Source organism: Chroicocephalus ridibundus, chromosome 1, assembly GCF_963924245.1.
Source record: "Chroicocephalus ridibundus chromosome 1, bChrRid1.1, whole genome shotgun sequence".
NCBI lineage: Eukaryota > Metazoa > Chordata > Aves > Charadriiformes > Laridae > Chroicocephalus > Chroicocephalus ridibundus.
In genome coordinates this window covers 84,236,021-84,252,561 of record NC_086284.1, presented here as the reverse complement: position 1 = coordinate 84,252,561, position 16,541 = coordinate 84,236,021, and positions in this window count along the sequence as shown.

The window sequence follows — 16,541 nt, the reverse complement described above, 5'->3', positions numbered from 1 at the left end:
GTCAGTGGAGGAGAAAATCTCTAACCGTGGTGAGACAGAGGGGAAGGCTGCAGTCTCAGCTCGCAAAGTCAGGCACTGCCACCATACCAGAGTCAATACACAGGAGAGGAAGCTGTGAAAACCCCACTCAAAGCCAACACTTTAATCAGAGCTTGAGCTTCACTAGACGTAAAACAGAGGACAAAAGTCTATAGGAAACAGATTTTCATTAAACTACCCGAATAATACAAGGCTGACATATATTGGGTAACCAGGCATTGGCTGCGGCTTGGTTTTTATTCAGTTCGAGATTTTATCCAAGCTGTTGCAAAGAGCAACAGGCATTAGCATAACCTATGCTAATAATGCCTGTTAGGCATTAGCATAACCTATGACAAGCTGTGTTCGTTTAGGTTATGTAGGAACACACGTGAGTTCTTGGTTACAGCAGCTGTTTGTGCCTTTTTTCTTCTGTGTTTGTAGCAGGAGGAACCAGCTCTCTGGGACCTAGGCTGACCTCACAAAACTGTTTTCAGTTTTGGATTTGAACCAAAATTCTGGTTTCCAGCACTAGAGGAACTTGGCAATATTCCCTGATGGATTTTTTAATAAAGAGAGTAAAAATGACGTTTCCATATTGCTAGCCGGAAGCTGAAAGCACCTGAGAAGCTAGGGAAGAGCTGAAGGATCACTTCACTACTCACACATCCTTTCTTCAAGCAACAGTCAGTTTTCTGTATACAAAGCACGCAGGATGGGAGAAGGACATGGGATAGGACTGATGTTTAGCATGATGAAAAAAATTGTGAAGGAAATGCAGTACTTGGAGTCAAGGGATACCAGCAGGTATGTTTTCCCTGGACTCCTCTACACTTTTGTCCAGTCAAAAATTTGAATTCATGGGTAGAAGGGAAGCTAGAAATTGCTACATTCAGCTCCTGTTTCTGCTTTTATCCCTCCCATCAAGCACGAGAGAATGCTGAGGAGAGCCTCAATGTCCAACTGTGCAGTTGCACAAACGAAACGGCACTTGTTGCCTTCCCTTAAATAAGGCTTGCCTTTCGGATGTTTAAACGTATCCAGGCCTGGTCATGACTGAATAAGCTGGGGCTAAGTCAGGTAACTATGCTATATTTTACATTTCTTTTTCTAAGACTCTTTTCATTTTTTTTTGAGGTGTTGTCTTAAGGTGTGCTTTGTCCATTCGTTGTACGATGCTTCAAATCACACACTGCTGCGCAGTGCTGGGTTGTAAGTTACGCATTTTCCTCCTCTTCACCCCACTCCCAAGTATTTTACCAGCAGTCACTACAAAGTTAAGTTTTTTGACAATACCCGATCACACCACGTTAATGAGAAAAAATTGGGCTTTAAAGTTCTACCACCCACAGACATGGTACCACCCACAGACATGTTGCTATAACCTTGTCTTCTTCCCTTTATTTTCTTTCCCCCTTTCTCTCAGTGCGCACTGAGAGCCCGCCGTGAGAGGGGCTCCCCCCTAGCCCCTCTGCCCTGCAGTCCTGTCCCCTTGCTGCTCCCCACTGGGAGGTCTGCAGGAAAGCGTTGTGCCCCTGCCTGGCCGCTTTCCATGGGAAGCAAGATACACCGGGCATGAGTGGGACCGGAATCATGTTTATCTGGGTCCCAACTGAAAAGTCAGTTGGGACCTGCTAGATATGTTCATCTCTACCTGGTAACTGCGAAGCACACCTGGAGTTTACTGCTTCAAGCCCAAAATGTTGTCAAGAGTATATTTTAAGACTCTCAGCAATAAATTTAATGTTGAATTAAAGCGTTTAACAGTTGCCCTGCTCCCACAATTCAAATAATGAATGGTATTGTAGGTGACATATCCTTGCACACAGCTTTAAATGCTTCCATATGAAAAGTACTCAAACAAAACAGAGGAAATTCTGAAAGAAACCCCAAGAAGTGGAGTGAATGGCATGTGTAGAAAACTTGAGAGCGCAAAATATGTGCTAACGTAACAGCTGGTGAAACAATGACCAAGGCAAACCCTGGTAATTGTCCACAACAATCTGAAAGTGTAAACAGGCAAGGGAGAGAGAGAGAGAGGGAGAAATTATTTAGCCTGGCAGTCAACAGCGATTTGGGGTTGTAGTGCCACAAACAAAAAAACCAACCAAACAAAAAAAAAGGCCTGCCAGAGCCCCCACAGCGCGTACACGCTCAGTCACGCAGAAATCTCCTCTCTGGGTCAACCGCTCGGAGGCGAGATCTCCCGTGGTGCAGGGACAGCTGCTGCACCAGCACAAGGGAGACGTGGAAGCCACAGCCGCCGAGGCTCGGCACCGCATTTTTGCCTCCCAGACGAGATTGGGAAAGTGGAGCCCATTGTTCCTGGGTCTTTAGACATTTGCTTTACTCGGTCGTCCTCATTTCCATAATGCTCCCTGGCCTCCCAGTAGCCCAAATTGATTTGATGAATAGTTTTGTGTGTTTTAGGATTCATTATTCCCCACGTCCCGCCCTCTCAGTTTTGTACTAGGTAATCTCCGTCCCTGTGCAGAAAAATCCTGCTGGAGCCTTAATTAAAAACTATGGGCACAAAATGAAAGCATTTTCCTTTGCTCCTCTGTGTGCCAGCCACATACTGCTGCCTGCTCTTCTATTTCAGCTGAAAACGAACAGGAGGGAAGAAGACGTCACAGCCTGTAGCTCTGCGATAGGCAATAGCATGACTTGGGAGAATGGGGGAGGAGGCTCCTTTGCATTTAGAAAACCTGGACCCACGAAAAATATAAAACTCAGAGTGGAGAGAGTAAGAGAGACTGAAGGAGTTGTTCCTTCTTCACCCTCCGATCTCCAGGCATATCTACATTTCTTCACATTATTGCAGCTGAAACACTTTATGCAGAAGGGTTACTAAGATTCTCTTCAGGAGCTCCTCGGTGCATTTGCTGGGTGGTGATCTAGATGATTTTCAAAGGCTTGACTCAGCCTTCACTTTGCAGAGTCTTGGTAGTCCAGGGAAGAGTGAGAAACTACAAAGGAGCCACAAAAAAACGTATAGGCTCTCCCGGGAACTTTTGCTTCATGTTGAAGCTGAGGTACTGCATGCTTTTAGGAGGTAACCTTGATTTTTGGATGTCATGGCAATGTTGTGGAATCATAAAAGTGTTAGAGCTAGAGGACATCACCAAATATTTGGCAGTATTCACATCTTCTTGTCAGCACAGGCTAGCTCATGCCAACAGACCTTCTAGTTGTTTTATTTACCCCAAAGATGGGAATCACTCTTTACCTGGGGACTCTTCATAGACCGTGCCTTTGAGAATTTCTTTCTGTCACTAAACTTCTGGATTTTTTTTCCTCTTCCTTACCATCTTATCCCCAAACTGGTACCAGGCTAATAATTCCTATATCTCTATTCAAGCCAGGCACCACTATCATCATTCACCCGTACTGGTGTGGTGATCCAGAAGACAGCTTGTCAACCTCAGTGATGCCTTTTGGTGGGTACAGCCTTTGTTCAGCAGTACATCGGATTTAAGACCTCACAGTCTCCCATATAAATATTTGCAAGTGCTCCTTCAGACTCAGCAAAAATGATATATTTAGTTCCTTCTAATAAGTCACTTGCTATAGCTCATTAATCACTGTTATTACCCTCTCAATGCATTTGGTGAATGTAGCAATACAGCATTTGAGTGCTTCTGGAAATAAGACAGCTCATTAATTGAAGCAGTGTCTAAAACCGTTTTTATTTTGTTATTCATTAACAACTCCACAAGTAGGTTTTAGTTGACAAGAATCTTTGCAGGATTCAGCAGCATTGTAAATATTTGTGTAAATAAATAATCATATTCAAAATAACATCCAAATAGGAGGTCATATTTGTACAAAAGATTTGTCTGATCACTATGTGGTCTTATGGCTATTTCATCTATTCAAGGAATACATTAAATATTCTCCTCGAAGGTTATTAGCCTTGCTGTTTAAACAGAGGCTATACGTAAGAACTATTTTTCCAAGCAAGTAAGGTAAAATTTGTGTATGCAAATTCTTTTTGCAATAATTTCAAGTGATGCATAAATTCACAAAAATCAGAATTCAAAATGCAAACAAGGTCACAAGTGCTCCAGATACAAAGGTCACATGACTAATTTTATTAACTTGTTTTTCAGTTCTTCTGTATAAAAGAGTGACTTCTCTTCTGGACAGACATAGAGAAAAATCTGTCCCTTCCCTACTCAGGAATGTTTTGTCTCAGTAGGTGACACTAAATATGCATTCATAATTGTGTACTGCAACACCCTACTGAAATGTGTTCCCACTGTTCCATGTTTGACACTACTGTCTCCCTGGATTCTCCTTTCACACGTACAGTGTGACCTTGACCTTATTTGTGTAACGCATCCTCAGGCAGACCATGATCATCGCCCACAGCCTCCCTTTTCCTTTCCTCCCATGGGTTACTTTCAATCCTGATGAATCAGAGGTGGATCCTTGTCCACGTTGAAACGCCAACACATATTGTATTTTAGTGCAAAGCTACAATACTAGAGATGGGGAATAGGAGATCTTGCTTGTGATGAGCCCTGGCAGCCCCACAGCTTTCAGCCTTTCAACTCACACCACACTCAACCTGAGACCCTAGCAGTGCCCCATGCCGTCTTTTGGGTGAACAATTCGATGACCCATGTTGAAATAGCCCTGCACTGGTCCTGGCTGTACCAGGGAGTTTAGATGTTTAATGGGGTCTCACGCTGCCAAACCTGGGCCCCTCACCTGTTGTTCTGTTTCTCTTCCCCTCACTCACATTGTGTCGGCACTGCTCCCGATGTGTTGTAGGATAATGATGCCTGACTGACAGATGCAGGATAACTTCAATGAGCAAAGGTATTAGTTTGACCTCAGGATGGTAGGCTCAGATCTTTGTACTCCAGCGTAGCTTGTCTTTAATTCATCTGTGCCCCTTCAGTCATCCTGCCATCACCGTCTGGGGAATGTTCTGTGACATAAATCTCTGTTCCTCAGTGTTCCTCATGTTGATATCAACGCACCAGCTCTGCTACACAAGTAATGTGACAACAGAAAGAAAGAGAAGAAAATGAGATTTTGGTTAATAAACTTCATCAAATGACATGAAAGCTGCAAGCTTGATTTAGGCTCAAAGATCTGAAAGGACTATTTCAGCAGTAGCAGCATCTTATTTTGGGTGTTCTGTGCACTACATGTTCAGAGCTCTGCCATCCTGCACCTAAACAGATGTACTTTGCCACAGATTACACGGTGCTTAAAATGATTATGGGGAGGATAGAAAAAACACTGGCCTGCAACTGAGAGATGTTTTCCTCAGTCTGTGTTAGTCTGTGTACAGCGAAAGTGAATGTAGCACTCTGACCTCAACGGGCACCGTTGGGTAGTAAAGACAAAATGCTACAAAAACCAAACATGTTTTTCAGACACCGTCACTAAATCTGACTTCCTCCCTCTGCACTGCAGGAACCAGGCATCTGCAATGGTGATGAGGAATTGCAAAAGAGCATTTCTGTGTAGGGAAGTACATACGTAGGTTAAACTGGTGCTCGGATGGTGGCTCTCCTGCTCTGAGTGCCCGATGAAACTCCTTTCTCCCTGCATGCTTCAGAAGACAAGAGGCAACACTGCTGTGCTACACACCTTGCGGGAGCAGCTCACGCAGCCCTGGTAACACCGACTAAGCCCTGGTCATGATGCAGCCAACAACCTAGGAAGGAGAGCTGGCTATATAGCCATATTCCCTGGCTCCTGGCCAGCTTTCCCCAGATTTCTCTGCGCCTGTCAGCCAGGGTGGTTGTTCTGTGGGAACACCCCACAGCGTCACCTGTCTCCTCTAGAACATACTGTGGCATTGGATTGGTTTGCTTTAATTCATCTGGATGTGCTAATGGCAGGTATCAAAGTAGAATAACATTAAAATAACTTTAGCGATAGAGACTACACCGGAAACAATGTCCTTTGTCAAGGAAAGGCAACGTTTATGAAATTGGTCATGGAAAACTTTTTTTTTGGCCTAAAATATTTTTTTCTGATTGCATGTATGCTGAGTTACTTCTTAAAAATTCGGGTGCGGATCATTGAAATCCACTGCTAACTCGCATTGGTATTCCATTCAAAAAGTTTCTATATACCAGATGTTATTCCACAGTTACTATAGATATCTTACATGTTTCTTACAGGGAGGAAGTGTTCACTTAGATACCACTGTGGTAATTATTAGCAAATGTTCACTGGCAAAAGGTAATTAGCAAGTAATTATTAGGAAATAGAGGCAATCAGGCCCTGCAAAAATTCCTCCACTGGGATCACAGACTGGAGAGAGGAGAGGCAGAAAAGCATTTTTTTAGCAGCTTAAAGAAGAAGAGCTAATTCACATAGAAAGAAGCTTCAGCGCAGCAAATATCTTTGAGGGATGCTGCATCCCCTACAGTAACCTCCTTCCCTTGTAAGGACGGTGCATCCAGTGAAGGTTATGATTAGCAGGTTTGCACTGTGTGCCTTAAGAACCGCAATCAGTTGACAAGGAAGAAAGCAGGCAGGAGCATACGTAAGTAACCGCTGCTGTTTCCATACAATTGTAAATGCAAAGCACTGAGGGATATCAGGGTTGGCAGGTACTACTCACTAAAACTGGAGGGAGGGCACAAGGATGCAATCACAAAATTGATAGCTCTTTTAAGAAGGCCATGGCAATTTTAACTCTTCGTGGCCGAAAGGCTGGACTTTTAATGTGAGGATATCTGAGTAAGTATATATTCATTCATCCTCAGGGCAGCATAAACAAGGAACTCCTGTTTCCGAAACAGCCCCCTGTCACACGCAAAGCAGCTGATGGAACAAAGAACCACATTTGTACATGCTCAGAGTGACACCCGTGGATACGCATTGCTGCCAGATCCTGGCGCTGCTGGAGGGGTATCGCTCTGCCTCCACAGAAATAATCCTCTCGTCACGCTCTGTGGTGCATCCAGCCTCAACATTAATATTTTGGTTCAGAAGAGTATACCGGGCAAAGATGGGAATGGAAAGGACATATATTGCATGTGAAGTTGATGGATTGCTTCACACTTTACTCAATGTTAAAAGGCTGATTGCTTTTTTTCATCCACGAAAGTGCAAGATCTCTTACTTTACCACTTGCTATTCTACTTTCACCCATGCCAGGTACCATTTCTGATCCCCAATCACCGCTTTCCCCCTTGGGATACCGGCACGACTTGGGGCTGGTTTTCTCTTTATGAAAGAGAGAAGTTGACTCTGCGTGGGGACAGCTGGGACATAGCTGTCAGTTCCTTTTCATTATCAGCAGCACCCAGCTGGGTGTCTGGAATTCACAGACACTGGGGGGGAATCATGTTTGCTTGAATTTTAAAAACCGGTTGCTTGCTAGGAATGAATACCCTGCAACAGTTGCTCAACTTTGCTTCTCTGAAAGCAAAAGTAATCCCAAAGGCTGCTAAAAGCAGAAGAGAAATCAAACTGTTCCTTGCTCATCAGTTCAGAATCTGGTTAGTGCTTGAGAGTTTTGCTTTTGCTGCAAAATAGTCCGCAGATGAAATATTTTTTCTGAGACAAATATCTGCAACAAAATCAAAGCTAAGGAGAAAACCCAAATTCTCATTTGTAGAAAATCAGTGCCTATTGCTATGAATTCCTTGTGAAATAAATAATTGTGTGGCTTTAGCAACTTTGGGATTTGCATAAACTTTGGATAAGAATCTATTGCTGGGCACTTTAAAGTTAAGATCATAAATGATCTGTTTGCCATATGTCAAATGAGCAACCTTTGCCTAATTCACAGCCCAAAGGATCCGGGGAGTGGCACTGCTGCTGGGACCAAGAAAGTTTGCTGAATTTCTCCTAGCGGGGACTTGCAGCTGGTGTCTATGACAGGAGTTTAAAAGTATTTACCCCCTTAATCCAAATTAGCAAATGACTTGGAGGAGTCTTTCACTTACTGGCCTCTCAAGTAAACTTCCCATTGCTAAACTCAGCTTGTCATCTGTGACAGATGAAGGCAGTTCCCTTCTGGGGCTTCAGGCTGCCCTTAGCACAGGGCTCCACTTCTCATCATTTTGGCCTCACTTTGAAATAAGCCTGGTTTCTATATTGCCCACAAAGGAAAAGTGTGTCAGGAATCCTGGCGGATTCATTTTTCCTTTCTTTTACTTTTTGTTTTGGTTTGTTTTGGTTTGGTTGAATTTTTTTTCTTAGACCACCAAAAATAGCTTGGGCTGACTAAGTGGTCATTTCACTCCCATTTCTTAGAAGTCTGAGCTATTTCCACCTAGCTAAAGTTTTGACCATCTCTCGGTTGTTAAATCTGGGTTACACCTCACACATAACACACTCTTCATAATGACTGGGAAATCTCTCTGCCTGTTCTCTGCTTCGTATGCAATGAGTTTTACTAATATGCTGAACCACGTTCAAAAGTATAACCAAACTGTTAGCTTAAATAGCTGTCTCTAAATACTTGAAAAACAAACCCTTGTCTTTTGTAAATGATCATATACATATAAACCAAACTAACCAACAAAACCACAAAAGTACTCTTATGTATAAAAGTAAATAAGAGTCTCATGATAAAATACTTAAGAATATGAGAAGGGGGAATGCAGTGAATGTTAACAGGCTGCTGTCCTTCTCACACCTCAGAGCCTGCGTGGCAAACTGTAGGCTCATTCCAGCTAACCTACGTTAAACATGATTTATACCAATGGTGTGCAGTAGCCTTCAGTGTAACTGTTCTAAAATTCCAGCGTAAAAGTTTCTCCTGCTGCTGTTATGTTTTTCACACCTTTGCTATGTCAGCTGGGACAGAGTTATTTGGTCCTGCCCAATCCCAGTGAACCAGCATTCAGGTTCACAACTAGGCAGCAATTACAAATTTTGCTGGTGGTTTCAAAGCACTAACCGATGGAAACACAATGTCAGTGAGCTGAGACACACGATCAGAAGTTCCTTGGTATTATTACCGTTCCAGATCTTTAAGGCAGGAGAGAAGTGAATCCCAAAGTTTAAGCAGTTTTTAGCCCCAGCTTGCAGTGCACACTCTAGCCCTATGTTGGTTTTTTTCTGAAGTGTTTATATTACACAGTCAAACTCTCCCTTCAACTATATTAAATAAGGCTATTAAGAAATATAATCTTCACCTCCCCCAAGGCCTTCCAGGATGCTTCATGAAGCAAAACTGCTCTGTTCCCACCCCAAACTTCTTGAGTTCCAGGTGTGTATTTAGAAATGTGCTTGGCCTGCAGAAAGGCTTCTCTACTTTTTCTAAATCAGGGTCTTGGTCTATCAAAAACTCAGCCAGACTGATTGCTATGTGAATGTCTTTTGGTGTTATCCCCTCTCCAGTGAGGTTTGGCCTCCTGGTGTGTGCACGTATCTGTTCATGGCCACAAGTTCAGAGCACGTTATTTTAGAATAATCTTGTGGCTTGAAAGTCCCAGCCCCTAGTCCATCCCCCCAGAACATGGCTATAGGGTATTGAAGTCCAGTGGCTAGAAAGATAAGTGTCAGCAATGGAAGGATTGTCAGCTTTAGTCGAATTCAGTGCTGAGCACAGCAGAAAATCCAGTGTACTGGCTCATACCTGAAAAACAAATGTGTTTTATAAGATGAAGCAGGCTGGCTACTTTGTTTTGGGGCCTTGACTAACTTTGGAAGGAAAAGTTGCAGCTGCCCTTTGACACTTGAGCACGATCATGTGATGATCAATATCAGAAATATACACCAGCAATCAGGTGTGATTTGGACATGGCCAAGGCAAAAAATGCCATTTCTGTTGATCGAGGCATAGTTCCCAGCAAGGTGTTTGTCTCATTCTTTTGGTTTTATGTTCATGCCATGCCAGCTGTGAGAACAGAAATTCTCAGAGCAAAATTAGAGCAGCATGGACAGGCATATACCAGATGAGGCGTAGAGCTTTCTGGGGCAAAGTTAACCCTCCAGATATTTTCACAGACATTTGAATCACAGAATGGTTGAGGTTGGAGGGAATGTCTCAAAGTCATTCAGTCCTTCTGGAGGTGACCTAGTCCAAATCTACAGAGTGCTTTTCTACCAGACCAGTTCTTTGCATCATGGACCAGCTGGATTTTTAACGTGGTATGCAACAAAAGAGACCAGCTCCCTGCATGACTGAACTACAGTCTTACTGTTAATTTTAGGTGTTCTGAACTAATCTTTATCATTTTTTTTAAATATGCTTAGGTTACAAGGGTGTGGGAGAATCTGGCAAGATGGTGGAGATGCTGTGTCTTTACTACTGGATAAAAGACGTCCAGGGACTCATCTTCCACCACGAAGCCAAGTCTCATGGTCCTCTCCAGAGAAGACTTCTCTTGTTGGAGTGCCCAAAAACAGGGTTAGACAGTGAGCCAGCAATGGGGCAGGGCAGGTGGTCAGGGTCCAGTCTTGTGTGTCTTCCCTCCTTCCCCTTTACTTAGCAGTATAGGCATGCTCATAAACAGCTGCTGAATTCCTTCACTCCTGCGGACTATATTTGGATATAAACAGGCAGATGTTGCTTTAAACTGCCTAGATAGTCCCCACAGTCCTTAGGACATTTGGCCACGCATCCATTCCCAGCCTAAAACACAGCATCTTGAAATGATGTATTTCATAATCCCTGAACTGCTCCAATAGCTGCAGGTGCTCCAGCCATACCTTTTTCTTCCTTACTTTTCCCTGTTCTTCCCTGCAGACAAGAGGAGCACAACTCCAAAGTGCTTCCAGTATGGAAAGGAGCATTTCCTACCAAATCCAGGCATTAAAAAAATGGTACAGTTCTCAAAATGTCAATCAGTGGTAACTCCACAGTCAGAAGATGAGCTACAGAGATATAAAACCAGAAAAAAGTGCAGGCATCCTACAGTGGGTTTTCCAAAGTTTTAGAATGAAAATATGCAAGCCTGTATTTGGAATAGGTTCTAAGTGCACAGAAACTTCTCAGAAGCCGATCTAAGTTCTACCAGTTTGAAGGCATTTTTCAAAAAGGAAACAAACCTGGAAAAGACTTCTTGGTATTTTTATTTATTTTTTCTTAAATGGTTTATCCATTCCCATACTTCTCATCTGTGGAGCCCAGCAAGTGATCTGAAAAGTGCACCTCGCTCCACCCGAACTTCAAACTTGACTTTTCTAAAGACAAATCAAGACCCCAAATTCACACTCTATTTCATAAGTACCCCTGTTTCTAACATACATAATCTGTGTAAATTACCTTCTTTGTACCTTCTTTGTGTCAAATTACCCACTTGTACAACAAATACCATGAAAAAAAAGAGATTCAAGGTAACTCCAAATTTATCTCCAGCTTCCAAGAACAGAGACGTGTAGGAGGTACCCAACAAAGAACTGTACGTACCACCTTCTATAACACCGTTGAAATCAAGAGGAAGGATCACTAAATCCTCTACACTACCTGGCATTTAAAATTTTACCTCCCTCAAAATCCACAGAGATTTTCACGGAGGTTACCCACAGAGCCTGAGAAATGATTAAACCAAGCAGGCTGACTCAGTGTTTTCTAGCTACCCGAATTGCGTGCTGCTGCCTTGTTCTCCACAGCAGTAGTTCAGAACAAAAGCAAAACTTGCTTTGTCAAGGAGCTAATGCATCCAGGCAGGATCCCTTTTGCATCTGAACATTTTAGAGCTGGTGTCAAAGCTTTGCAAAGAAATTCTGCATGCTTCTGCCACAACGGGCTTGTCCCAGTAAACGCCACATCATTCAGCGGTGGTACCTCAGCTTGTCTTATGGATCATTTTCTGCGGTGCTGTGGCCTTGTGAGGGTGTGCGCTCTCATGCAGCTTGGGGGACACTTCATGGTGTTGATAGTGTTTCAGGTGTTCAAGTCACCCTGAGCCTCCAGGATATGAACAAGGGATGCTCTCCATATGGGGAAGCACTGACTGAAGAAACACATCAACGGTGGCTGCTGAAGAACATGTTCCTTGGTGGATGCCTTCTTTTGAAACCAAAATTTTATGAAAACTGTTCTTATCAATCACAAATAGTTATTCTGCTCCAGTTAGAACCAGGGCAGAGTGAATGAAAGTCAACTATATTCCAGATGTCCACTCATTCTTATGGCTACCCTTCAAATTCAAACACGTAGTGCAGATTAATTCCCTGGGAAGGGCAAGCCTGAGCTTTACATGACAGCCCAGCTGCGGGAAAGGCCCCATCCCCGGTGCTCCTCAGGGCGCTGAAGCAAACCAGATAGATGCTTGCCACGGGGACGGCTCATGGTGAGGTGGAAGAGGAGCTGATGATGTGCCAGCTTGCTCTCGACCCTTCTGATCTGAAGTGCGATGGTTTCTGGGCTGGATAACCAGGAAAACAGGCAGTGCGTTGCCTCCTGCTGCCTCGCTCCTCCCAGCACTGCAAAGGTGAGCCTTGGCAGCAAAGAGGTGATTCAGACTCTTCTGGTTGACTGACTCAAGGCGATTCACAGCAAAATGGGAACAAACAGAGAATGTCACCTGTATCGCAGAAGCACATGATGACATTGTTGAAAACAATTGAAAGGTACTTATTTCAGGACACAGAAAGCACATCGTGCCTTCGGTGAAGTGTCAGCTAAGAAGAAAAAAATGAGATCTCACTTTCTGTCTGTAACATAAGCGGCAGCTCTGTAATGTGCAGCCTGCCTCCCCATATATTTAGAAGTAAAAGAATATCTTCTTATGGTAAGTAGTACCAAATGCAGACAACTCTTATGCTAAATTGTGTCTCCCTGAGGAGAGTTATTTTGGTGTGTCACAAAAGATTTATTACGTGGTGGCTTTTTTCCTGAAATTAACAGCTGTATTTTGTTTTAATCATCGTGTATATAAAGAAAATAGAGTCATAAGACATTGAGCACTTCTAGCTCTTAAGGGCACTCCGTGTTGCCAAGGAGAAAGCCTAAAGTTTGCGTAACAGCAAAAAACAGAGCAGCCTTAATTTTGCAAGCGTGTAGTAATTGTGCTGTCGCTGAAAACTCAAAAGGAAGCCTCCTCTCATTTCCAGCACAAATCACTTGTTTGTGTGACTTTTTGGCGCACAAGTGCAGGGAAAACTAGTGAGGTACTTTTCAGCTAGCAAGCATCCATTTCCTTCTCTGAGGCAGCAATAATCGTTGTTGAAATCCATCTTTAAAAACAGGAAGCTTTATCGTTATGATTTTCTAGCAACCTCACCCCTTTCTTGTGAACCCGACCCTGTCTGTGAATCGTCTGCTTTGACTCAAGCACAACTATTAGATGACTGAAGTGCAGGTATTTCCTATTTTGCTTTAAAGCGCATACGGCGTGTGCTTTGAAACAGCCCTGCTCGGGGTGATTTACCCAGTCCTGGGCAGGAGCACTGATGGATAGAGCTTTACACAGGAGACCCACGTGTTTATGTCGTGCTTTTGTTTATGTTTTATTTCTGTGGAATAGAGGCAATGAAGCGAGATTTCTCTCGCTGGGAAAATATTATCTGAGAGGAAAGCAGCAGGAAAGTGCTGAGGATGAATTTGCAGGGACCACAGCACGGATGATGGGTTTTGACGTATAAGCAACAAGTAAACGCCTCTCCTGGCAGTACTTAGCAAAAGGGCCTCTCTACATAGAAGTGTAGCAGACTCACCGCTGCAGTGATGTTTTCAGATACATTTAATCCCTTCTCGAACGGATCCTTGACAGCACATACAGGGCTGGACACGTACGTGCTTGGTAGTGCCAGCTGTTTGCTCCCCAGCAGAGGAGTTGCTGGCCAAGACCACTTCCCACCCAGCACCACCCTGCAGCGTGGCAGGCCTGAGCTCTTTGGGGAGAGCCACCGAAACCTCCAGCCCCACTCTGTGTTTCTGCAGCAGAAACATCCTCTGAGATGCCCCAGGCACTGGGCCACCCTACGAGAGAAAACCCCTCCACTCCCCGGCTCCACAGGTGAGCCAGTGCCTAGTGGCCGAGCCCCTGGGCCATGTTAGCCTGGGAGACTGCTGTCATCGCTTTTGCCTCAGGCTTTTGGCTTTTGCTGGCTGTGAAGTAATCCTGGGGTGATGATGGTGGAGGAAGGGACATTGGCTCGCATACAGAACACTGCTGGGACTGTTTTATCCCCAGGAGGGCTTGCTGAATGCCTCTCTAAACCAATCCAGGGAGCAGGCATTTAAATGGCTAACAAGAAGAGCCAACAAGAAATACTTTGGAAAGGATAGTAAACCAGGTCATTGTAGGTTTACAGCCATCTCCAGTTCCAGTGGAGAGCAGCGTATCTGACACTGCTTCTTGCAGGGCTTTTACTGCTTTCCTCAAGCTGGCTGGAGACAGGTAATGGGAGGTGGTCTGGGAACTTAGTTTCTGTGTTGCCTTGTACCATTTGGATAACCCTAAATCTTTCCCCTCTGTGTCTCCCACCCCCAGCTTAGTGGCCATCCAGGGGAGCATCATGCAAGGATACAATACCCTGCTCTGTGCAGGGTACATGCATTGACAGAGTTACATTGAAGCCAATGTCCCTAAAGATGAGGAGCCCTGGTTCCCCATTCCGGCACTGGTGGCACCCTTTTTATGGCATTGTCCACTCTGTGTCATTGTGTCTTCGTGGCATGTGCACAGACATCAGCCAGATTTAGCTGCAGAGCCAGAAGCCAAGGCTGTGCTGGAAGTAACAGGTCTACCTCGATAAAAACTGCTATTAAAATCACAGCCAGTGTCTGAAACAGCTGATAAGACATCCTTCTCCATTGGGGGAGCTGCCTGCCCTGCCTCCAGTGCTCAGCCCCTCCTTCCCCTCCCGCTGCCTGCAGCCCCCAGGCCCCTGCCCTTCAATGGCACGCCTGGGGAAGTCCCCCTGGCATCTCCAGCAAAGGGACGCAAGGGTGTCAACCTTCCAGGCTGCTCCTGGTGCCATCCCAAGCACCTCCACAGAGCCCAGCACAGTGTGGGCTTGCTCAGGTCCCCCCCGTGCCCAGGAGTGTCTGGGGAGCTGCTGAGGAAGTGACGAGGGCTGGCCGCAAATGTAGGTTGTGTCCCGGCTGTGAACTTGACAGTCAGCAGCTGTGAAAGATTTCTGTGGTCTGAAGCAGCATTTTCAGTGCTTTTTGTTCTCTGGGGTTTGTTTTACTTTGGACACGCCGGAGATCACTGATAATAGATGAGAAAAGTGGAGAGGAGGATTTCTCATTTGCAAACCCAACACTCTGCTTCCGGCAGAGGAGATTTTTGTGACTCCTCTGCAAGCCGGGGGAGCAGAAGCTCACCAGGGAAAATGCACCAGGCTTTAGACCCACAGTACCTGCGTGATGATGCCCGGCCGGCTGACAGGAACGTGCTCTCTTGAGCTTTGTTTCTGTCCCCAGGAGGTTTTGAATTTGTCCATGTCACAACCCGGGAAGACAGATGTAACCAAGACTCAGGGCAGGAAGTGTTTCAGAGGGAAAGGGAAAAAACCAACTCTACAGACTGGGGAGGAAACATGAGAACAAGCAAGCTGGGCCAGTAGTCTGAACTTTCCCCTGAATGCCTTCCCAATCTGTGACCTCTCATTATTTGATTATCACAAGAGAAATCTAAAGAGTGTACTCACTGATTCCTGAATAAATGCTAACCCGTAACATGGGCTGTACTTGCATACTTGATATTTTTACCGGGGCATATGGGGCCTGAGCACTCTGCTTCCATGTACTGAGACAACTGTGAAGAGACAGAGCAGCTGAGACACTGCGTGATCAACCAAGACAGAACAACTCAAATGTTGCTTGGTATTGGTTTTTATACTTGCGCTTATTATAATTTAATGGATGTATTGCTCAGCAGCTTCATCTGTAGTTTCTGTTACTCATGGCTCCAACCAGAGAGCTTACTAAAGGCTTTTCCTGGCCCCATTAAGTAGCAGGTGTGCCAAAGGTGGACGTGGCTGATCAAATAAGAGAGCAAATGAGGCAACACCGATCAGCACAACAAGCTGAAGGTATCGGTTCCTTGTTGCAGTTCAGATTTTTGTAGGCAACAGAGCAAAGGACATTTTTAAGGGCGCATTCAAAGAGCTGCCCAGCAGCCTGTTACCAGGGAACAGTGGTCTCTGTAGTGAGTGCACCCCAACTCAGAGAGGAGGCCTGAGGGGCTGGGGGGCCTGGGATAGACCTGATGGGGCCCTGGTAGCAAAGGTGTGCGGCACTCGCTTGTGTAGTCACACCAGGGTGCAAGTGGTGGGACACCAACAAAATGGTGTGTCAGGAAAAAAGCAACCCATGGTAAAATCTGATAAACGAGGAGGAAGAAGGGGCCACAAGGGCTGTGCCCCTAAAGCAGCAGGGTAGGGCAGCTGGTGGCAGTTTGGGAGGGAGAAGCAACAAGGGATAAACAGCCTCTTTCCTCGCCAGCCCTTGTGGTATACAGTGATGATTAAGATCTGAACTGATTTCTATTGACTGAAGCTTTGCTGTCTCACTTATCTCAGTTCTTCCCAATGTAAGCCCCTTCTCGCACCCTAGCCATCACTCTGCTCTTATTGATCATGATTTTGCATAAGGAACAGGCTGGCTTTCCTTCCCACCCCCACACACTTGT